Consider the following 24,649-nt stretch of genomic DNA (forward strand, 5'->3'; position numbering starts at 1 on the left):
ATTATGGAAAATAATAAATACTGAATAATGTAATACAAGGTATTTCTATCTTGGGGTTCTAATGACTAACCACTTGAGCTCTGCTTTTGTGGTTTATAATGTCACCAGAACCCTCCATGGAATTATATATAGAATAAATGATAGGCAATGTTGAATTACAAGGCTATCAGGCTATAATACATAAAGTAAGTACCTAATATAGCCTTATAAATTATAGGCTTTTATGGTCTAGCATTTTACAGCATAATGTCACAAACTGCAGTGATACGATATATTGATAAAGAATATGATATCACATTAGGTTTCAAAAAAAAATGTCCCTGGCACTACATTAGAGCCAAATTATTTCACAGACTCACAGGCTCAGGGCCGGAAGGATCCTTGGAGGACGTCACGCTCAATGCTCCCCCACAGCCACCACCCAAATGCAGACCTCCCCTTGTCCCTCCTCCGCAGCCCTGACAGATGGCCTTCCTGCCTCCAACACTCCCAGCACTGAAAAGAATAGGGGGAAATGTCAGAGAAATGCCTCAAACGTATACATGTAATAAAGACACATCATGATTAAGTAACAAATGTAAAGGTTAAACGCCCACACTGTAGCTGAGTGCACACGTAGTATGGTAACATTTCTCACACACACACACACACACACACACACACACACTTCTACAAACAGACTCTATTCATTTTTTTACACAGAGTGACAAGGGATGTAGGAAGAAAAGCAAGGTTCCTTTCTACCCCCTCTTGGTATCTCTTTCTTTTGTCTATTTCGGATACAGTCATCATTACTTTATGGGATTCTACACTCTTCTTCAGTCCCAGATACACACACACACACACACACACACACACACACACACACACAGTCGGGTCCAGAACCACACACTGCACAACTGGATCTGGAAGGATGCCAGGCTGCTTTCAAAGTGAGAAACAGGGAGTTCCCTTCATGACTCAGCGGCTAATGAACCCAACTAGAATCCATGAGGATGCGGGTTCGATCCCTGGCCTCGCTCAGTGGGTTAGGGATCTGGCATTGCTGCAGGCTGTTGGTGTAGGTCAAAGATGTGGCTCGGATCCCACAGTTGCTGTGACTGTGGTGTAGGCTGGCAGGTGCAGCTCTGATTCGACCCCTAGTCTGGGAAACTCCATATGTCGCAGATGTGGCCCTAGAAAGAAAAAAAAAAAAAAAAACCAAACAACAAAAACAAAGTGAGAACAGAGTAGGACACATTGAAGCCCACATCCAGTACTTGGGAGTTTTCCTGTGAACCAGAAGCATAACATAAATACTGACACGTGCCTCACTTATGTCTGACCAATTCCTTTCTGTATATAATAATTTAAAACAAATCTGTATTAAACCGCTGAGAAAGCTGGAGTTCTCCCAGTCTTACAGGTATGATTGTTTCAAAGATAGTGGTTTCAGGGGGTGGTCAGGGATAATGTAAGCCACAGATCCAATCACCTCAACGCAATGGCCTCTAAGAAATATCCCATGACCCAAATCCACTCCCATTCATACTATCGAATCCTCAAATCCTCACTTACATACATTCTGACCAAATTATTCCTTGCAACTTGCATTGTCCTTATTTCTACTTATAAAAGAAATTCCTTTTATATCCTATCAACAAACAATAGACTTAGGGGTGAAGAACAAAGCCATAGAAAAGTTGGTGTTCCACTAATGCTCCATGGTCCAATGGCATAAACTGGTGTGCATGGTACTGTATCTGTAGAAACTTTTTCATAGTCAGCCAGGAATAGAGAATAATGAGAAAAGCAAGCAGCAGTCTAAAACACATGTGAGGAAATTATGCTTTGTGGAAACCCACTTTGATTTTGTTATTGTTATTCAACACAAATACTAAACGGACTGTTAAGAGAGGGAAGGGCTCATTCCCACACACACAAGGTTAGCAAGAGGCTCTCATTTTCTATCTCAAAGCATAGGGTTGGCCCAGCCAAAAAAAAAAGCAAAGCAAAACAAAACAAACAAACAAACCAACCGTGTGTGGTGTAATTGAAGAGGCTTGTGACTGCCCAGTGCAGTTTGGAGTATCTTATCAGGCAGGTGGCTATAATAAAGCATGTGGTCAAAAATAACAGAAGGAATCACAGGCGGTTCTTAATCAGCATTTATTAGAATCCTGCTGGCCTAAAACTAGCAGAAAAAAAAAATCCTCTCACATCCCAGGCAAAGGTTTTTACCTTTTGTTCAAACGAGAACTACATTTTTAAGACTGTTGAGAATGGCCTTTGCACCTTTCCTGAGAGAATAAGTACATTTTGAGGAAGCCCCTCCCCACTTTAGGATGACAGAACAAGTCTGCTTATCTGAGGGTTTCTGGGGGAAAAAAAAAACCTCCTTGGCTCCATTCTAGAGTTTGGAAAGTAAATTGAGAACATGTTGAATATTTTTGTTAACATTTCTTCCAGCTAAAACTTTCAACAACTTTTCTTGGTGGCATCAGGTGCCTCTGGAACCAGGCAAAGGAGGTGAGAGCGCAGAACACAGAAAGGAGATAGGTGTGGAGATGGAAGCCAAGAGGAGGGTCAGAGTGGACCCCATTGGCTGGCGGGGGAGAGGGAAGAGGAGGGTTAAGGGAGATAAGGACGCTTGTCAAAAGCCTAGAAGCCCCAGTGTGCCCAGCACTTCAGCAACTGGCGCTTAGGGAGGCCAGTGCTTCACACCCAGGCCTTAGGGGAGGCTGGGCCTGGTTCAGGAATAATTCAGGTCAGTGCTTGGAGGAAGGATTCAGTCCTTGGAAGAAGGACTCCTATAATTGGCCAAATACAGAATTAATAAAGTGAATAAATGTGTGGATGTGTGTGTGTCTAGGAAGCAGAATGACAGGCAACGTGGCTGTACCAAAAAATCAGTATCATGACAACTGTGACAAGCCAGTGGAGGAATCACTTTGAAAGGACTGCTCAGAAAGCTTAAAAAAAAAAAAAAAAAAGTTAAATTACATACAAAACGCTGCACCTCAAATGGAGATAGTATTGGGTAAGAAATTCTGCCTTTTTTTTTCTTTCCCCCTTTAGGCCTTTACCAGGGACACCTGCAAATAAGAAAAACAAGACAAAAAATCTTGCAAGAATAAAGCACTTTCCAATTGACAGGGACAGCAAAGAACACAGAAGATGTCTAAGTGAAAGGCACCACGTGGAGCACACATAAAAGAGCTTTTAAAAATTTTAGGGCGCCAGATTCAAGTGTTCCAGTGGATACTTAAAAGTGCTTAAGCACAAAACCCTTTGCTCAAATGCATTAAGCGCTCAGAGGACTTGAACCACGGTTCGCCTGCTTTGTCCAAAGGCAGCTGGCACCTCTTTTTGTGTAACGAGCCTGAGCAACCGGCTCTCCAATGAGAGGACGACCGAAATCTCACAGGATGGCCGCCAATCCTCTAATGCATATCAAAAATCACCTCCACGCGGACTTTTTTTCCCTTAGAGAAGAGTCTCCACCATTCATCTAACTTTGAAAAGTTGCCTCTTTCCCTCTGAGATAGAATTTCACCTCCCTGGCTCTGCCCATCATCATCCTACTCCTCTCGATCACTCTGTTCTAATCTTAGCTCTTGAAGGAGCCAGCGCTTCACAAGGGTCCCAATGGAGTCGAATTTGAGGGCTCCTCCCCCGTCTCTGGTCCAATACTGGCTAATTAAAAGCTGAGGTCCGTCTCCAATCACTGAGCCATCATAAATGCTCCCAGAAAAGCCTCAGGAGGGGGGTGGCTGCATCAGGCAGAGCATTCGTTTAAAAACAGGCACCATATCCGCTCAAAGTTTATGTGTCTACCTTTAGTATAATTAATTTCATTGTCTTAATGGTTCAGTGGAAAGCTTTGCAGAAGGCAGTCAGGGAAATCATTCCATAGCTAAATGTGGTCTTAAGTTTAAAACACAAAATAACATTGTGTGGCTGTAATAACCTCAGTATACTCTGAATAGGGGTAAATCTGAAAACATCTGACCCTTTCTATCTCTCACCACGGAAGACCTGAATCCCTCCTGCCATAGTGACTACAGAGTTTAAAACATAACTATAATTTGCCAAATCCCTCACCACTTTTAAACTGAATCAGCTAAAAAGCAATGCCTGGAGACAGCTCTATGGATGTAGCCACACCTCAAAAGCAAGCCAATACTCTTTTTTTCCCTCTCCTCCCCCCCAAAAAAAATTTTCACGAGCATCGGCAGCTGGAACTGTTTTACACTAGACGGCTGAGCTCTGTGAGAACGCTCTCCTTGTCTTTGTCTGCGAGGCTGAAAGAAGCTGGACTCAAAGGTAGTGTTCAATCCCAGGAGGGCCCTGGGTAAACATGAGCCCAAGCCCCCAGCTCCCTCCTGATAAGGTCAGGTGACATGGTGTCAAAAGACAGCCAAGAAAAGATGGAGAAAAGTGCACACACACAGGAGGATATTTTTCTTTCTCCTGACCAGAGATAATAAATGGAAGAATGGAATCAATGCACACCTGATTTTAGAACTTACACATCTACCTCGAAATTGTCAAAGCATCCTCATTCTCAATGCAATTCAGCGGCCACAAAATAACACAGTCACCCATCAAAATAAGTGAAATAACTTCACCGGAAGACAGCCAAAAATACCTGAGTGCTTCCAAAATCTGAAGAGAGAGGCTGCTGAAGGTAAGTGGAAGAATAAAACGGAAAGACAGAGTCACAAGGATAGAGAAAGTCTCCCACAAAGTCAAGAGAGTTGGGCAGGGAAGTAGCAACACCACAAGTTATGAAGTGGGTACAGCACAAAGTGGGACAGGCATATGTAAGGAAAGAAAAGCACCATAAAAAAAGAGAAAGAGATGAAGAAATATCTCCAAGTAACCCAGACAGGTACAGTGGGAGTATTAAAAAAAAGAAAGAAAGAAAAGAAACAAATAAACAGCTAAGGTTGAGAGGAAATAAGACAAAACTGATGATGCACCTAAAAATGAAAACAACTTTTTGCATGTAAATAAAAGAGGTTTCTGGTGAGAAGGAATATATACAGACACGTGTGCACACACCCTCCTGTGCACACTCTCTCTCTCTCTCTCTCACACACACACACACACAGGCATCAAGCATCTGACTATTTCAAAAGCCACATCTAAAATTTCATTAAAAAGAGCCCAGCTGCTTCCTTACCCTGACTTTGTCTTTAAGGACTTAGCTAAGCTGAAGGAGTGGCCAGAAAAAGGAAAAAAAAAAAAAAAAAAACACAAAAAAACCACACTTCAACCCATCTCTCTCAAATTCTTTTATTTCAGCAATGCATTAAGCAATCTCCCTGCAGAGTTATTCTCTTCTTCCTGGTGTGGATAAAGCTCCCCCTGGGGAGCTCTGTAATTTCCAGCTTCTCCGAATTCAGGTATTAGTAAAGACCGCTTGGGGACACGCAACAATATAACTCTACATTTTCAGGCATTCGGAGAGAACCCCCTAAGGGTCCCAAGTTCAAATTTCTGAAATGTAGGCATTGTAAAAGGAACCTCGGGGGACTCCAGCAATAGAAATCTGCTGAATTCAAAGCATTTCCTAAGCCCTGGCAGGAGCCTTTGCTCCCACTGGAGGCTTTTTATAAAACATGTGTTGCTGACATGTTGACAGATTGCTCAGTGAAGTGTTAGGTGCATACACAGGCTGGCCATTTAGGGGGACATCAGTTTACCCTTCATCTCTACCTGAAGCACCATGTTTTATACATTACCCGAGGACAGGCAGAAAACAGACACTTTCCAACAAAGTATAGTATCACTTGGCAAAAGACAACCACCCCTCACACAGACCTCTCTCCACCACTTACAAAACTACAGGTAGATACCTCAGTCCCACTTCTCTCTCTCACACACACACACACACATGCATGCACGCGCACACACGAGCTCACACGCGGCTCTACAGAATCTCCCCAAATCACAAAAAGGTCAGCAAATAAATTAAGTGTACAGTGCAAGGCCCGGGCTCGAAATTGCCTCCATGTATCAGGCCTGCCACCCTTTTGCTACACAGGCCAGAGCTCGGAGGGTATAATGAGCAAAGGAATTTTCTAATGACAGCTGACTGTTGGGAGGTAATCTGATCAAAGGCCGATATTAAATCCAACTTCTGCTCATATCAGGGTATTAGTGATGTACGACTTAATAACCCAGCAGCTCCAAAAGTGCTGCCGTGGCAACAGGATGGAAATTGGGATAATAATGTATTCATGGTGCTGGCGACCTGGGGCTGCAGTGCGCGCTCTCAGGGGAGGGCACTTCACCCTGAGCCAGACGTGTCTGGGCAAAATCACTTCACAAAGGACAGGAGCGGAATACTGAAGAGCTCTGGCTCTGATGAGAGCGTCGATAAGGGGAAGAGTGGAATGAAGTGACGGAGGGAAGGAAAAACATTTTCTGCAAAAGAGCTTGAGTGGTGCTTCTCTGGGAAACTGATGGGGCTCAAGCAGCTCTCCCCGACAAGTACAACCAAAATGGATCATTATTAAATGAACATAAAACTACATTCTCGGCCAAGTGCCGAAGGAGGAAGGGCACCAGCTTGCGTCAAGTGACGGGCTTTGCACGGCAGCGTCCACCGGCTTCCAGTCTATCTACCGGGGAACCCAGAGGAGGGCCACTGTCGGCTACCAACAAAACACCCGTTCTTCTCAACCGCAACAGATTCCCCATCATGGCTACTACCATTGTATTCCTAGGGAGGGGAAAAAATAAAATAAAACACCTGAAAACAAAACAAAGGTCAGACATGAGTCTGTCACTTCTTGTATCTCTGTCTGATATTAAAACTAAGGTACCTTCCTTATTCTTAAACATCATCTGAGTGATGGTTCAATACCATGTGGGAAAGAGGAAAGCAAAAGATCTGGAGGCCTGGAAGGGGGAATAGGAGATGTAATTAAACGGGGCGTTTTGGGGGGAGTGTGAAAACGCAGCAGTGAGGGGCCCGGCATCTCAGGGGTTAAACGCCATGCCCACCTAGCCCAGTCCAACAGGAGACCCCTCTGCTTTCTGGGACTGAGGAAATGAAAGCACAGACAAGGGTGATTTCAATTCCAAACATCTTTTGCAAATTACATCATATGGGACTTACATTTGCTGAAGACATCTTTAGAATACCAGGGAATATTCCAAAAGAAAATTGATGGACCAGGCGTGTACTGTGGGGAGAGGAGTGGCCCATTTTTCTTATCTGGCCTAAAATACCTTCTTTGCTACAAGGGAAAGGGCCTTCTCTGTCACTAACACAGAAATATCCCTCAAAGAACAAAGAGACCCAACACACGCAGCAAACTTGGTAAAAAATGTAGCCTCAAGAAACACTCCTGGGGGGCCGGGCCGGCTTCTCTGCTGAGGAAACTGACTCTCCGTAATCATTGTGACATGCAAGGGGAGAGAGCGGCGAATCCTAATTTCTTATTCTTGCAGCGCCTAATGCCAACAACGTACACATTGTACTCTTAAGCACTCTTCCTGCCTTTCCTAGTATTACAGATAATTTGCTAGTTTCAGAGTGTACTTATTACAGGACTGTCAGAGGAGTTTTTGTTTCAACAACACGTTAACTTTACTGCACTTATAAAAAACATTATGTGTCCCCTGTGATTCTGTGTGTTTAAGAGCAGCGAAATGTTATTGATCCCAGTGTGACAAATCAAGAGTTAGGTAATGTCTACAAAACTCAATTTTCTGCAAGACATAAAAACCCTTTTTATGAAACCCCTCCTTAAGAAATTCAGGAGAAATCCAGGAAGAAGAAAAGAAGAAGAAGAAGAAGAAGAAGAAAAACGAGTGTAAAGGTTGGCGACTACTGCTTATTAATGTAATCTAACTCTATTCTAATGACAGGCAGATGACCACAGAGGCCCATTTAGACTAATATTTACTTTCACTACTGTAAGAAATATCTGCAGGACATTTTTAAAAATGACTTTGGGACAACTAGTACTTTAGAAACAGCAGCCAGTTTCCTCTAACTAAGTGCTGGGTGACCTCCGATCCACACACAGGTATCCAACTTCTTGTTGGATGCTTAGGCATTTGGAGTCCACCCGCCTGAATCTCTCTATAATGGACCTTCACAGAACTCATTTGCTTTAGAAATGTCACAGTGCTGGAAAGAGCTCATTCTGATTCCCATTAAATCTCTTAATTCCCATGATTTTTTTCCTCTCAGGAAAGAAAGAATCCCAAAAATGCTTCTCCATCGTTGCAATAAGAGGACTTGCGAGCCTGGTAGATGACAGGAGGGGAAAACATAAAAGAAGAAGAAAACCTCGACTGTGTAACATTAATAATCTGGTTGTGATTTGTACAAAATCCATTTGCATGCACAGAAATTTCATAACTCTGCATACATATTTGGATTTTTCTCCCAACTGTTCAGGGACAGCAAGCGCTGATACTGCATTTAATTAACAAGCAAATGTGATACCCTTCGATGTGAACAATACTGAATGAATTGCTTAAGTTCTTACAAAGATAAATGTACTACAAGCACCACTGTACCAACGCGGAATACTAGAGTAGTCATTTGCCATCATTTTCCCCGGCAAACTTTGGTCTCTCCCAGGGCGCGCCTTCTGCCCAGTTCCACCCTCAACTCTTTCCTTTGGGGTCTCAGCTTCCATGGTGAAATCTGTTTTCCAGATCCTTTGGTAGCTCACTCTTTCTCCTTTCTTCCTTTCTCTCCCTCTCTCCTTTTCCTCTACTGCATTCATCATTATTCAACTGCATTATAAGACTTTAAAAAAAAAAAGCTTTGAAAAAAAAAAAAAGAAAGAAAGAAAGAAATCATTTGATTTTCATTGCCCTGGAGAGAATTAAATACCCCCAAGGAAAAATTCTGGTACATTCTCTGCACACATTTACATGCAGCCAGTGAAGTAAACATTTCCATAATTGCTCACTTCAGAACACGTTACCCAGTTCCTAGGTACAATAACTGTCAGGAGTCAATGAGGAATAAAGAATTTTCCTGAATCCTTGCACATAACCTGACTAGCATTAATAACTCCACAGTTGTACATAAGTTAAGAAATGGATTACTGCCAGACATCAGCCTTGCTCTGAACACTTTGGTCATGTGCTCTTCGTACAGCCATTAACAAAATAGATAACTATTTTTTTTTAAACCTAGGGCTACTGATAACAAAAGCATTCTTCACCTTCTTTCCACTTAGAATAAAAGGCAATAGCCCAAACTATAGCTTTTTTTAGGCTTGGAATTATAGCTACAACATATGGCTTCCATTTACTTCCAATTTTACCCGTACTGTGAGCTTCTTTGGTGAAGTTGTCTTCTATTGCTAAATGACAAAATGAATGATGAAATTCAGTTGCTATGCTAGAAAAACAAAAAACAAACCATGGTGGTTAATCCCTAAGGAAAACTGGACTTCGGTTATGAATCATCCTTACCAGCAATCTTGTAAATCTTAAAGTCTTTATGTCCTAAAAAGTATTGTGAATAAACATTATTTTCTTTAAAAGCCCTGGCAGAAAGGACCCTCCTCCCTCTGCAAGCCCTTTGCAGCTGAGGTTAGAGGGTGTGCCATACCAGCCCTCTGTGATGATTTGAACAGAACTTGCCTTGTGCAGGAGGCGTCAACGAAGGAGACGAGCACCAAGTCTGCTGTTTTTATTGCCTGCTTGCAGGGCTCCTCATATTGCCGAAACCACAATGAAGAGCTTGGGAAGCACAGAATATAAAACCAACCCATTGGCTGTTACGGTATTTGTAATGTTTCTACGAAAGGAGAATGTATATACTTTGTTATCCGCTAAATCTTTACAAGCTTCCCCATTCTTCCCTCGCCAGCCCACTCCCCATGCACCCTCAACACTCCTGGGCGGTCTAAGATTGCCTTGGTCTCTTTGATGACTTCAAAAAGATGGCCATTGTCTAATTAGGCAGGAGCACGGTCTGGGTAAACAGAATATAAATTCAAAATTGACGGGAAATTACTTTTTAATTTTAAAAATGTGGCTAGCTAGACAGTCAACTTCTACAGACAATAAAAGTGTAGCTCTGTGTGTTATAAACTATTTATGACATGTTCAAGGAAGTTTTTCACCCAGGCAGAAAATATCCTTTTAATAAGCCCTTTTTACTACAAGACGCTATTATTGGTATCTTCTTTATTGTTGTTTTCATACTTTCAGCATAAATACAGTGCAAAAAAGACAAAGGCAATGCCGCACACAACTGAAATGTTATACAATTTGCTAAAATGATGAATAAAATTAAAACTGCCTGTCAAAGCAAAATGAAAAGCAATTTTGTTTGCAATTTTCATAGCAGCTACGGAAAAGCAGCCAAATTCATGAACTGCATGCAGTCTCTAGTTTATAAGCACCCACAGTAACTGAAGGAGGTGCTCTAATTAGTAATAATATCAAGAGAACTGCAGCTTGACATTCAGAAGCTCTGGCCTAGCTGCTGGCCTTTTCTGAAAGGCCAGTTCTGTTCTTTGTTCCCCCATATTGACCTATGTATTAATATCAGACTATCTGGACGATTATGAACACCTTAGAAAGCTGGGGTTTGAGTCCAAATTTAAATTTCACCAATCATTCCAAGCACTAACACCTGTGAAACAGGCGTTCTTTGCTCTTAATCCTGGGCCCCTTGCTGGGAGCCCGGAGTACAGATTGCAAATGAGTACACAGGGAGGTGCGATACCACTGTTTGCTACCAAATTTTAACTAGAGCAATTTCTACTAAGTGTTCAGTGTCTGATGCATCGCAGGCCATATTCTTGAATGAAAGGATGAATCGGTGCATGAATGGATAGATAAATGGATTCATCTCTGTCACTATAGCCCATTATGTTTACACTAGTCACATTTGATTTAGATGGAACATAAAGCTTTGTGGGGTGCCTGAGGAAAGGCCAGAAATGAAACTACGTTACAAAAGAGACAACATTAGTCACTTTATTACAACTACTAAGAGACTTGCCAAAATGTTGAGGCTCTAACATAGAAGTCAACCAAGACATAATTGAATGATAAGAAATTTAGGCTCTTCCTTTCACATTCTGCCATAAATAATGCCCTGGTGAAAATTTTCTCGCTGAATGTTGTCCATTGCTCACATCAGATTCTCTATTTGACCCTCTGTCTAGAGCAAAAACACAAAAGTGCAAGCATTTCATTGACGTGAGTGGTTCCACACTCCTTTGGAAAACACATCAATTAAAGATGACAAAATGAATAAATGTTCCATATCAGCATTTTGGTTTATGAAAGCCTCCCCAAGTTCTCATCTGGAATATTTGAATGTGATCATCTTATTAGACAATCTCCCTTGGTATGGTCATTCACAAATAAAAGTAGTGGGATTAAATACGGTCTCGCAAGAGTAAATTATGATTTTGAGCTTCAGACACGGGATTACAATAATTTAGAGTTAATTCAGAGAAACTAAGCAATTAGTTCAGCTAGAAGGCTTGTCTTCCATCAGAAGAAATATAGGTGGAAACTGTCTTCAAACACCCAAAGATCCCTGAGTCAAGAAACACCACAGCTCTTAACAGATAATTCTAGCCTCCGCTGATGACCACCACCCTTCTCAAGCCCCTGGCAGGGCCACCTTAGCAAGTAATTACACAACCCACATTTCTGCAAGCCGTATTTCCATTCTTCAACTGAGGAAACTGGAGAAAAAAGCAGAATTTTTGAGTTTCCACAATACAATAATCAATGCCCTGTCTAGACACAATGGCACTTGAAAAGTTTTTAAGACTGATGACATTTCTATCCCAGTGATTTAAAAGTTCCAATCACTTCACCAAGAAAACAACCAACTAAACAAACCAAACCATTGTTTCTACTTCTTTTGACAGAAAAAAAAGATTTTAGGACCTGATGATATCTGGCACATAATACACACTTGATCAATACTTATCAATGGGAAGAAAAGAAAAAGAGGAGGGGAAAAAAAACAAAAGAAATACATGAGAAAAAGTAGTGTCATCCAAGGCAATTTCCTTTCCTTTTTTTTAAGAGCTGCACCCGAGGCACATAGAGATTCCCAGGCTAGGGGCTGAATCGGAGCTCTAGCCGCCAGCCAACACCACAGCTCACGGCAACGCCAGATCCTCCACCCACTGGGCAAGGTCAGGGATCGAACCGGCATCGTCATGGATACTAGTCAGGTTCGTCAACCACTAAGTCACAACAGGAACTCCAAAGGCATTTTTCTTAAATGACCACATATTATTTTCCTGGGAAGAATCAAGAGCACATCTTTGGCTTGAATAAGTCAGGTGAGCATGGCTACCAACATTTATGCAGCTCACCTGCCCGTTTCCCACTTTTTGTTGTACCTCATAAAACCAGGATGCAGACTCAGATGTCAAACCCTAGATTCTGGTGAATCTTACATGTTTACTTTGAGAATATTCCCAACTTCATTTCATAGTTTTTTGAGCTCCAGGCCTCTGAGCCACCATTAGCACCATGTCATGGCACTTATATTGGACACACAAATGCCTTAACATCAGGGCACAACAATGGAGCCTCTCCACAGAAAAGATTCTTCCAACAAACTGTCCCCAACAGTGGTATTTTTTTTTTTTTTTGTCTTTTTGCCTTTTCTAGGGCCGCCCTGAGGCATATGGAGGTTCCCAGGCTAGGGGTCTAATTGAAGCCATAGCCACCAGCCTACGCCATAGCCACAGCAATGCAGGATCTAAGCCGCATCTTCGACCTACACCACAGCCCCTGGCAATGCTGGATCCTTCGCCCACTGGGCAAGGCCAGGGATCGAACCCAAAACTTCATGGTTCCTAGTCGGATTCGTTAACCACTGCACCACAACGGCAACTCCGACAGCGGTATTTTTTAAACTTTGCCACAAGCCTTCTGATACCAGAAGGTATCTCCTCTTGTATCCTTTACATGACTACCTATGCATAGGTACACAGAAGTGGATACTAAAGATGTTAAGTATCGTCTCATTGAGAAATGCATTATATAGAGGATGCGGGTAATGGGAGGCAGGATGTTATCAATGTTGTCAGGGAAACAGCCCTATTATATATGCAAATATGGCTCCTGCTCTTGTTTCTGCCCCTACTAGCCATGAAATCTTGACAGTGCTACAACTTTCTCCCATATTACTCAAACATGAAAGCAGGAGGTGAAGGGATTATCAATTAAAGCAGTGGCTTTCAAACAATTTTTGTCTACTTGTTCTTCAGACAAAATATTTAAGTGGAAGGTCCAAGACAAATAAAAGTGATAAAAACCACCCAGCAAGTGGGATGCTCAGAGTCCACCCCCGCAGCCCCCAGCTCCATCCTGCTCTCCTCAAACCTGGAATTCCTCTGCTTCCTGAAGCACAGCCTGAATCCACTGTATTAAAGGATCGCCAAGGCCACCTGCCAATCTACTTGCCCAATGGTTTCTTTTTTTTCTGCACTTTAGTTTTGTTCCTATGTCAAAACATTAGTTTTCTCAATTGAAGGTAAATCATTGAGGGAGGGGAGATAGATTATAAAAATACAGTGGAAAAGCTCTGGATACACTGTTGCTTAGTAATCATTTTACTTAATAATTAAAACGACAGAAAAATCATCAGCATGGTCGCATTCCCACTAGAAGCTCTCTTCCATCACAGAGATTATCACCCCACACTGCTTTACCTCCTGCCCAGGGAGGACTCCAAAAAGAGTTGTTGCTGCACTAAGAGATTTTCTTGCGCACATATGTATGCACACACACACACACACACACACACACACACACACACACACACTCCGTAATTTCTTAGAAGCCTCTAAACAGACATTACCGAGAAATTTACACCAGAGATTCAATCAATCATTGCTCCAGGAGTACAATATTTAAAACTAGCTTTTCTGGATTCTACCTCAAGGTGATCACACTATTGCAGCTCTTTAGAGATTTAACAACAAAATTATTATTTCCAAACTTTAATTGAGCTTCTTAAGATAGGTATTTATGGTACTCTTCAAAACACTTGGAGATTTTATGCTCTACTGTGGAATATTTGGCTGTTTTATTAGTCTTCATTTTTTTATATTTCAGGTATTTAAATAGTATTACATGGCCTTATCTGGAAAATAAATCAATTTGGCAATTTGCTTTTAGCAAAAGGTGCTTCCATAGTTTGTTGTACACAATACAACCTGCAAGCCATCCCTTCAAAGCTTCTACCAGAGGATATTTTATGACTGCCACTTGATTTAAATTAAAGACCCACTTTTGAGACGACACAACTCATTTTCAAAAAAGTGGTGCCTTATGATAGCAAATTAAAGATGAATTTTTCTTGTTTGCTTGCAAATAATTTCTTTAATCCAGAGCATGAGATGTGAACTCTGGTTAATGAATATTATCCTTGGTAAGCAGTAACCTAGAATCTTAAAATGTTTATTTTTATCATTGGTATTTTGAAGTTGCAACTTTGATCCATATCAACATAAAAAAGAAATGATTTTATTAACATTCTCTTTCATTCCTGGATAATACTCTGCAATGCTATTACTACTGGGGAACTATTAAGGATCTCCCTTAAAGAGGAATTCACAATGATTTCAAAATAATATGAGTGATAAAAATGTCTTGGTTTCTCTAGATAAGACAAGTAATTCTCATTTTCTCCTTGCTGTTAATTTTCTGCTGATCCTCTGGTCAGTTTGCTTCTAGGTATGATTCAAGAGACTACGACAATCAGTAAAGATGCATAAAGCATGGGAAAAAATTATGCTACAAATTAGTTATCAAATTTGATCCTAAAAGTCTAGGATCGCTTTCTAACTCTGAAAAAGCAGATCTTAGTTTGTTATTTTTTTAATTATTAGGCTGGTAGTAAATACTATTTTTCACCATGTACAAATCACACATGTAAGTGACAAAAATGGACACTTGGTGGCAAATCTATCTACGTTTCTTGCACAACTGCCTTATGTCTTGAGAAGTAGGTGTGGGCGTAAATCTTCCCATGCTGCTAGCACTGAGATAGTTTTCTCTGTTGGCATAAAATTCTTTTTTTTTTTTTTTTTTTTTTTTTTTTTTGTCTTTTTAGGGCTGCACCTGCAGCATATGGAGATTCCCAGGCTAGGGGTCGAATCGGAGCTATAGTCTCTGGCCTATGCCACAGCCACAGCCACATCAGATCTGAGCCACATCTGTGATCTACAGCACAGCTCAAGGCAACACCGGATCCTTAACCCACTGAGAAAGGCCAGGAATCGAACCTGCATCCTCATGGATGCTAGTCAGATTCGTTTCTGCTGAGCCACAATGGGAACTTCTAAAGTTCCTTTTTAAAAAAGCTGATACAGTGTACCTACCTACAATAAAGTGCAGAAAAACAAATGGGCACCCTAAATAATAACAACAAACAATACTCATGAAACCACTGCCCTAGACAAGAACTAGAATTCCACGAGCAGCTAAAAAGTCCCATCCCCTCCCCATTCCCACCTATTCTCTCTACCCTAAAGACAGCTCCTAATCTGACTTCTGTGATGGTGGTCTCCATTCTTTCTTTTTGTTAACCCACCTTTGTATATAGCCTTAAACCATACAGTTCAGATTTGCCTAGTTCTGAACTGCATGTGAATGGACTCATACTGAATAATACACCCTTTGTTGTCTTGACTCCTGAGTCAGCTACATTTGTGGGGGATATTCATTGTGTTGAGTGTAGCCAGAGTTCATTCATTTTCCATGCAGATAATATTCCATTATTTGAATATCCACAGTGTATCTATTTGTTGGACACTTGGGTTGTTTCCAGTTTGGACTATTAAAAACAACGCTGCTGTGACTCTTCCTATACATGTCTGTGGTACACACATCTCTCCAGGCTACTAAGAAGTGGAATCACCGAGTGACAGAGTTTACTTATCTTAAATTTACACAGATAGCATCAAACATTTTCCCAGACTGGTTCTGCCAATTGATACTCTCACCCGAAGAGTCTGAAATTCCCCATTACCCCAGATTCTTGTCAACATTTACAACCGTCACATTTTTTTGCCAATTTGGTGGGTATGTGGCCTAAGAAATTTTATTTTTGTCGTATCCCTGTAACCTTGGCTAAACGCATCCACAGGCACAGACGGCATGGAAACAGCTGAAGGGAAGCCCTTCTCTCTTCCTTGTCTATTGTTGTCTTTCAACGGCCCTCGACAATTTTAGACCTTGTGATTTAAAAACTACATTCTTACTCTATTTCATTTCCTTTTATCTCCTATAACTTTACAAAATAGGCTGTTGTAGATCTCTGATCCCTGGTAATACTATCCTATTTGATAGGACCACTAGGTACAAAAAGTGTAACCCCTCAAAGAGAAATTACTGCTAACTGCTACTCTCCTCTGTAGATGCTACTTTATTCAATAATACTGTAAGTTACACTTGAATTCTTTGATAGAGATAAATTTCACATTTGGGCATCAATTTCATATATGCAAGAAGCACATTTGCTATTTTCCTACACTTGCAATAACTTTGAGACCTGAGATTATCTATGTCTCCAAAAACTCAGTTATACTTCATTCTAAATAGAAATCCACTATTGACGGTCTTGAGACTTCAGCCTCAGGAAACTGGTGGAGTATATATGGAATGGGAAAAAAGATCAGAGAATTTTCCTTGAACAAACACTCTTCCTTAGTGTTGTGACCTTCTCAGATCGCACGGTGGGATGTTTACATTGAAGTACCTGTCTAACTTCCTCTCTGTCTCTGCAAATAAATTCTTTTCTTCAAGGTCAAGTTCAATTCTCTCTGGCCATAAAGTAGGCCTTCCTGGAACATGATGAATCCCAATAACCTCTCATGACTTGACTATACACTTCACTGCTTAATTATATTCTCCAGAAAACGTCTCTTTATACTTTATTGTACTTAATCATAATCACTAGACATTAAGTTCCTAGAAAGCAAAAACCTTTCCTGTCTTGTTCAATGCTGTATCCTCCACACAAGAAATCAAGCCTGGCCTGTAGCTGATGCTCAGTAAATACGTATTGAATAAACAAAAAAAATTCTTATGTTTTTCTGTACTTGTCTTATGTGTATGTGTGATCACCTCATGGAGTTTAAAGGCCTGCAAGCAGTAATCATTTCTTTGTACCTTTTGGTCTCCCCTATGTTATCAAAGGTGACAGATGTATAATAAATTGAAATGGACCACAAAATAAGACCCACATTCCTTAAGATAAGCACTCCTTCAAAAAATCTATAACACACTAAATTGAGGTAAAGAAACTAATGAGCATTTAAAAAATTTTAATTAAAAAAAGAAACTAATGAATATATTAAATAGAATAAGCACATATAACCTGGAATTTATACCTTGTAGTCCAGTTTTTGTAACAGACACTAGAGTAAGTGGGCGCTAATCATAATCAGAGATCTGTGATAGCTTGCACAAAATCAATTCATAAGACTCAAGTTACAGCAAATCCGTGCAAAAATCTTATCAAATCCTTCCTGATTTGTTTACTTAGTTTCATCAAAATGTTAAAAGAAATCATTGCTAGAGTGCTTTGAAGACGTATGACTATAATAGAGTTTGCCACTAGAAAATATAACACATGAATGTAAGTACTACTGAACACAGCACAACCTAAGAAAATAACCGTATCGCAATTCCGCCAAAGTTCTGCCTAAATGGAATACCTACTCTGCTGTAGTGTGTCAAAAAGTGGACGCAGACCACAGGTCCTTAAGGGAAGCTGATAGCAGAGAGAAATCAACAGTTTCTCCACCAGCTCTGAGATAAAAGCTCTGTTTTTAAGACATTCCTATATTGATTCTTTCTTTTTGCAAGGAGTCAGATTTAGATGTGTCAGATATTCTCTCCTTTTTTTTTCTTTATAACAATCTCCATATACCCTTAGTAAAATCCTTGGGTAGAAATTGTTCCCACTCTTAGACTTTCTGATTCAATCATTCATGGATGAGTATATTCATGCATTCAGGTCCCACTGTGTACCAGGGACCCAGGCAAGGTACCGCATTCAATTATTCATCCACCTTAGATGAAAAGATGGCAATGTTTTCTTATCAGAGTCCCATCACTGCTTTGAAAACATCCTTGTCATAATTACTATAGATACTGTTGAGTTATTCTGGTCAAAAAGCACAGGTTAGTCCTGAGTTTCACTTAGATCACAGAGAAAAGATGTGTATAATCACCCAAAACAAGACAAAATTTACAAAAGTCTATGGGCTATACTTCCAATTCTACCTGCCTGTTCTCCCAAAAGACGTCATCATCAAAGGTCTCTACCCATTAATAAACTCAGGACAAAGTCATAGATAGAAATCAAATACCTCTTAGACACATTCTACCTGTGTTTTGGCATGAGGACTGAGTCATAGTAAACTTGGGATTGGGCTTTAGGCTTCTTGGGGTATCTCCCTCTCCAGGTGCCGTTAAGTCAAATCTAAGCCTCAAATAAAGAGATGCGATTAAACTATATACCCTTCCTGCTCCCCCTCCTATCACAGAGGTAAAGCATTACATCTCCCAAGTTTCTACAACCCCAGGACTTTCATTCCCTTTTAAGGATGTCTCCAGAACTCAGTTTTCCCCATATGGTTCACATTTTTTAAATGGACAGCCAGGTACTCAGAGCGGTACTTCACATGGTTTCCCCACGCCACCCTGAGGATTGCATTGGCTTGTTATATTTTCAGGAACAATAATCACCTTGAAAGACAAGACATTAGACTTAGTCGGTTTTAAAAGGGAAGAAAAGCATTGGAGAAGAGAATAACTTATTACGCTGCAAAGTACAGGCAGTAACCAAAAGACATGGGTGGCTTCGCTGAGAGAAATAAAAACACTCTAAAGTTTCACTCTAGAGGCAGGATCACACCACTCCTCTCAAGAGCGTGCCTGCCCTTAAACAATGCAGCTTGGCTCCGGGCCAACCGACCAGACCGCAATGTGGATGCACCTTGGACAGCGGACATCCTGGGCGCAGCAGCAGCAAAGTTCCAGCTCCCACCATTTCCCACGTGGAAATCCAGCAAAGAAAAACAAGCTCACGGTCATGTGATCCAGGTTTCTCATCCTCTGCATCTGTCTCCATGTGTAAACATCTTGATGCAGAAGGAAACTGACTCATCCCTATCAGGAAAAGTCCGTTTTCCTCTGCTCTAGCATCCACCAGGCCTTGGCCCACAGGAGGTCTGGGTCGGAAGCCATACAGAACGCGAACTTGAAACTTTACAAAGCACAAAGCTAAACTGCTTCAAGCATGGTCATGCTGCAAAGTCCAACGAGGGAGCAGTGCAGAGGGACAGCGAATAAGATGAGAGCAAACAACAAAAAGACCATCGAAAATGAAAACTTTCTGCAGACCAAGGGGATATGTGAGGAGAAGTAACTGTGAGGAATTCTGAATATAGACAGAATTATAAACTTCAAAATTATGAAAACCATGTAGTCCTTTCATTGGGAGACAAAAGCTTCAGACACCATCCCGTTATCGCGCTGTGTCCTGCTCCTAGCAGGCGTTGGAATATTATGAGCGGAAACACTGTGGGATCTTTCAGAAAGCAGCTGTCCAGGTGAGAAAACTCCATGCTTGGCTAATGCCTCGTTAATAAGTAAAGGTTCCCCATGACACATGAAAGTAGAATTAGGACATTAAGGACCCTATGTTACAAGGGGAAAAGGGGCTACAGTTTAAGAGATTACTCTGTATAAATAAATTCTTGTTTCCAAATTCTTACTTTCAGGCTAAAGATCCACTAAAACTGCATGACAGGAGTTCCCTGGTGGCTCAGCAGGTGAAGGATATGGCATTGTCACTGTTGAGGCTCTGGTTACAGCTGTGGTACAAGTTCAGTCTCTGCCCAGGAACTTCCACATGCCATGGGTGTGGCCAAAAAAGACAAAGAAGAAAAAGTGCCTGGCAGACTTGAAAGAAAAGAAGTGATAATCAGAAAGACTTTGGTTTCCCACAGACGCCACAACAGCTCGCATCCCATGTGTGCTTTTGCACCGTGACCTTCCTATTTCATCGTGGACAAGTGGAGTTTATTTTCCCTTCCTCTTGAATCTGAGTTGGACCTGCAATTCCACTACCTAATAGAATAAGACGGAAGTAACTGTGTTATTTCTGAGCCTGGGCATCAGGATACTGGCATTGAGACCTTGGAATGCTGCTTCTTAGAACCCAAGCCCCTCCTGTGAGAAGCTAAAGCAACCATGTAGAAAGGCCTAAGAGAGGGCCAGCCAAGGCCCTGTGGGACCTTGAACAGCCCTAGCTAAGCTCGCAGGTGCGGCCAGCACTAGCCATGTGAGCAAAACCATCCGCGACCTCCAGGTCAACCTCATGAAAAGCAGATGATCCAACTAGTCAATCCAAAGAATCTTCAAAAGTAACACATTATTATCCTTTTTAAGCCACTAAGTTTTATGGTGGTTCATTACCCCAAAGTAAACTAAAAACATCTCTAATGTAATGATACACTGACTTACACACACACACAGTATGTCAATATAATAGGAATAGTTATTCTGGAAATTTTTGTCTTGATCTAAAAGTGTATACACAGGAGAGTATTTTCATTTTGGTATGTCTTTACATTTCTTATTAAAAGTTTTGGAGGTTTTAGAAAGATTATAAAATCTCACCAAAGCAGACTTAAACAAAGGCGCTATGGCAGATTTTGAAAGTTACAATAGAAAAATTAAAGTTCCTCAAAAACATTTACAAATATTTAACTTCAGTGAAGATAATAAGGAATATGCTCCTTGTATCAAAAAATTCTGTTCCTTTCTTCCTTTCTTTTGTTCTTTAAACACTTTCCCACCCTTAAAGATATATACATATTAATAATTTGAAAACTTCAAATAATGGTGAGAAATACTTGTGCTTCTCCTGAGCATTGCAAGCACAAAGGTGCGGGATGGTTTCCTATGACACATTTTAATTCTCTCAGAATGTAACAGCTATACTATAAAGAGTTAACTATACACTTAGTTTTATTTTGAAAAAACCCGTAACTTTTCCAATTAGCAAACATCAGCCACTGGCAGCTGGAACTTACTTTTTCTTCCATCATACCTAGACCTGGCTTTATGGACTTTCTCAGATACATACAAGGGGCACATCAGAGATTTATTAAAAACTAGAAAGGGATCTCATGCAGGGTTTGAGAAATCTAAGAATATCCAGTAGAGCAGGAAAAATGATAAGGACTCAGGCAGCCCCCGTAATGCCTGGTATGATAACTGAAAACAAGAAGCAACTGAGAAAGACAATATTACCCTTCTGTACCTTCTCCCCCAAAGACATAAAGTTGAAGAGACTTGTCAGGGAGCTCATCAGTTTTGCATCCTCTATAGAGAGGAATCTTTGTAATAACAAACACCAAGGACAGAAATGAGAAGGCCACCAAGCTCACTTCACTTTCATGCCAAAACCAACTCATGGCCTTCCCATCCAAGGCAGTTATGCAGCCCTTATGTCGCTGGTACAAGCCTCCAAAGGGCAGGAGTCCTCTTTCCCAGGGGTCAGCAGCTTTTTCCTCTCCTCATGTTTCCCCAAAATGGGGTGGCAGTGAGGGATTGGAGAAAATACTCAAGTGAGATGGGAGGGGTGCAGAGGGGCAGGGAGGTTTATTTATAGCGTCCATCTACTTACCATAAATATCTGGTACAACTTCTGAACCAAAAAATTGTGCCCACCTGAAAAGGCAAGGGTACCACCCCAAAAAAGCCTGGAATATGCTTTGGGATAATGGCTAAGATGGGATCCATTATTCACTGCACCTTGACGAGATAATGAGTAGAGCAAAACCAACACTGGACATGGAGTCAGAAGTTCGATGTCCAAGTTTTGGCAGAGCCAGGAGATTGACAAGTGACACTAAGTCTGGATTTTCTGTTCCATTAAAAAGGGAGTGGGGAGTTCCCGCTGTGGCGCAGTGGTTAACGAATTCGACTAGGAACCATGAGGTTGCGGGTTCTGTCCCTGCCCTTGCTCAGTGGGTTAACGATCTGGCGTTGCCGTGAGCTGTGGTGTAGGTTGCAGACGCGGCTCGGATCCCGCGTTGCTGTGGCTCTGGCGTAGGCCGGTGGCTACAGCTCCGATTTGACCCCTAGCCTGGGAACCTCCATATGCCCACGGGAGCGGCCCAAGAAATAGCAGCAACAACAACAACAACAACAACAACAAAAAAAAAAGACAAAAAAAAAAAAAAAAAAGGGAGTGGGATCAGATGAACTCTAAAACCCTCAGTGCTAATCTTACATGACTCTGTTCTTCAACGCCCCATGAACACCTCCGTCTTCCAAAGTGCCTCCATTTCTATAGATTATCTACTGTTCTTTTTTACACCCTCTCTTTGTAGATGCTGGGGAAGACCATGAGAAGAAGGGAGATGAAAGAATAGAGAAGGGTGCATGGCAGCAGCTGGAGGGCAGGTCCACGTCTCAAGCTAGTAATGGCTAACAGCACCTAAGCAACAGTGCACTCTAAAAAGCAGGTGTGCGACATACCTCCCATTTAACTGACCTCCACACACACAGAATAGAGCACGTTCTATGATGGCTTCATGGCACATGTAGTTTCTGGGGTTAAGTAAGATGGTGTTAAGGTTGGTGGGTACCAAGAAGTTTCATGTGCTGTACCACGTTTTGGAAAGCATCTCTGGTGTCCTATATAGCCCTGACTTGGCTGTAGTAAGGATTTCCGCTCTAATAGAGCTATGTTTCCTTATTTTTCTCTGTAGGAGCACCAACGCTCAAAGCAAAGCATAAGGTGGACAAAGCACAAAGTCCTGGATTGCAGTCTGCCCTGGATTGAAAAACAGTTTCTCCACTGGAAAATCTGATGTGCTATTTGCTAACTAATTAAAGAATATAGGTTATCAACCAGAAAAAAAGGTTCTGTCCATGTAGGGAGTTTAAGGCATAACTCTCCTAGACTTCAAGAAATACTACAAAGCCACAGTCATCAAAACAGTGTGGTACTGGTACCAAAACAGACAGACAGTCCAATGGAACAGAACAGAGAACCCAGAAATAAATCCTGACACCTACGGTCAATTAATCTTTGACAAGGGAGGCAAGAACATAAAATGCAAAAAAGAAAGTCTATTCAGCAAGCATTGCTGGGAAACCTGGACAGCTGCATGCAAAGCAATGAAACTAGAACACACCCTCACACCATGCACAAAAATAAACTCCAAATGGCTGAAAGACTTAAATATACGACAGGACACCATCAAACTCCTAGAAGAAAACATAGGCAAAACACTCTCTGACATCAACATCATGAATATTTTCTCAGGTCAGTCTCCCAAAGAAATAGAAATTAGAGCAAAAATAAACCCATGGGACCTCATCAAATTGAAAAGCTTTTGCACAGCAAAGGAAACCCAAAAGAAAACAAAAAGACAACTTTCAGAATGGGAGAAAATAGTTTCAAATGATGCAACAGACAAGGGCTTAATCTCTAAAATATATAAACAACTTATACAACCCAACAGCAAAAAAGCCAATCAATCAATGGAAAAATGGGCAAAAGACCTGAATAGACATTTCTCCAAGGAAGATATACAGATGGCCAACAAACACATGAAAAAATGCTCAACATCATTGATTATAAGAGAAATGCAAATCAAAACTACCATGAGATACCACCTCACACCAGTCAGAATGGCCATCATTAATAAATCCACAAATAACAAGTGCTGGAGGGGCTGTGGAGAAAAGGGAACCCTCCTGCACTGCTGGTGGGAATGTAAACTGGTACAGCCACTATGGAGAACAGTTTGGAGATACCTTAGAAATCTATACATACGCAGTGGTTAACAAATCCGACTAGGAACCATGAGGTTGCGGGTTTGGTCCCTGCCCTTGCTTAGTGGGTTAACGATCGGGTATTGCCGTGAGCTGTGGTGTAGGTTGCAGATGTGGCTCGGATCCTGCATTGCTGTGGCTCTGGTGAAGGCTGGCAGCTACAGCTCCAATTCGACCCCTAGCCTGGGAACCTCCATATGCCACGGGAGCAGCCCAAGAAATAGCAAAAAGACAAAAAAAAAAAAAAAAAGAAAAGAAAAGAAATCTATACATAGAACTTCCATATGACCCCGCAATCCCATGCACCCGCATGTTCATTGCAGCACTATTCACAATAGCCAGAACATGGAAACAACCTAAATGTCCATCGACAGATGATTGAATTCGGAAGATGTGGTATATATACACAATGGAATACTACTCAGCCATAAAAAAGAATGACATAATGCCATTTGCAGCAACATGGATGGAACTAGAGAATCTCAAACTGAGTGAAATGAGCCAGAAAGACAAAGGCAAATACCATATGATATCACTTTTAACTGGAATCTAATATCCAGCACAAATGAACATCTCTTCAGAAAAGAAAATCATGGACTTGGAGAAAAGACTTGCGGCTGCCTGATGGGAGAGGGAGGGAGTGGGAGGGATCGGGAGCTTGGGCTTATCAGACACAACTTAGAATAGATTTACAAGGAGATCCTGCTGAGTAGCACTGAGAACTTTGTCTAGATACTCATGTTGCAACAGAACAAAGGGTGGGGGAAAAAAATGTAATTGTAATGTATACATGTAAGGATAACTGGATCCCCTTGCT

The 24,649-nt window shown here is 41.3% G+C and overlaps 1 protein-coding gene across 1 annotated transcript in view; it reads right to left on the reverse strand.

Annotated features, from left to right (window-relative positions):
- The window catches only part of ZNF521 (zinc finger protein 521), a 289,311-nt gene that overhangs the window by 214,985 nt on the left and 49,677 nt on the right, over window positions 1-24,649 (reverse strand).

This window comes from Sus scrofa, chromosome 6 (genome assembly GCF_000003025.6).
Source record: "Sus scrofa isolate TJ Tabasco breed Duroc chromosome 6, Sscrofa11.1, whole genome shotgun sequence".
Lineage (NCBI taxonomy): Eukaryota > Metazoa > Chordata > Mammalia > Artiodactyla > Suidae > Sus > Sus scrofa.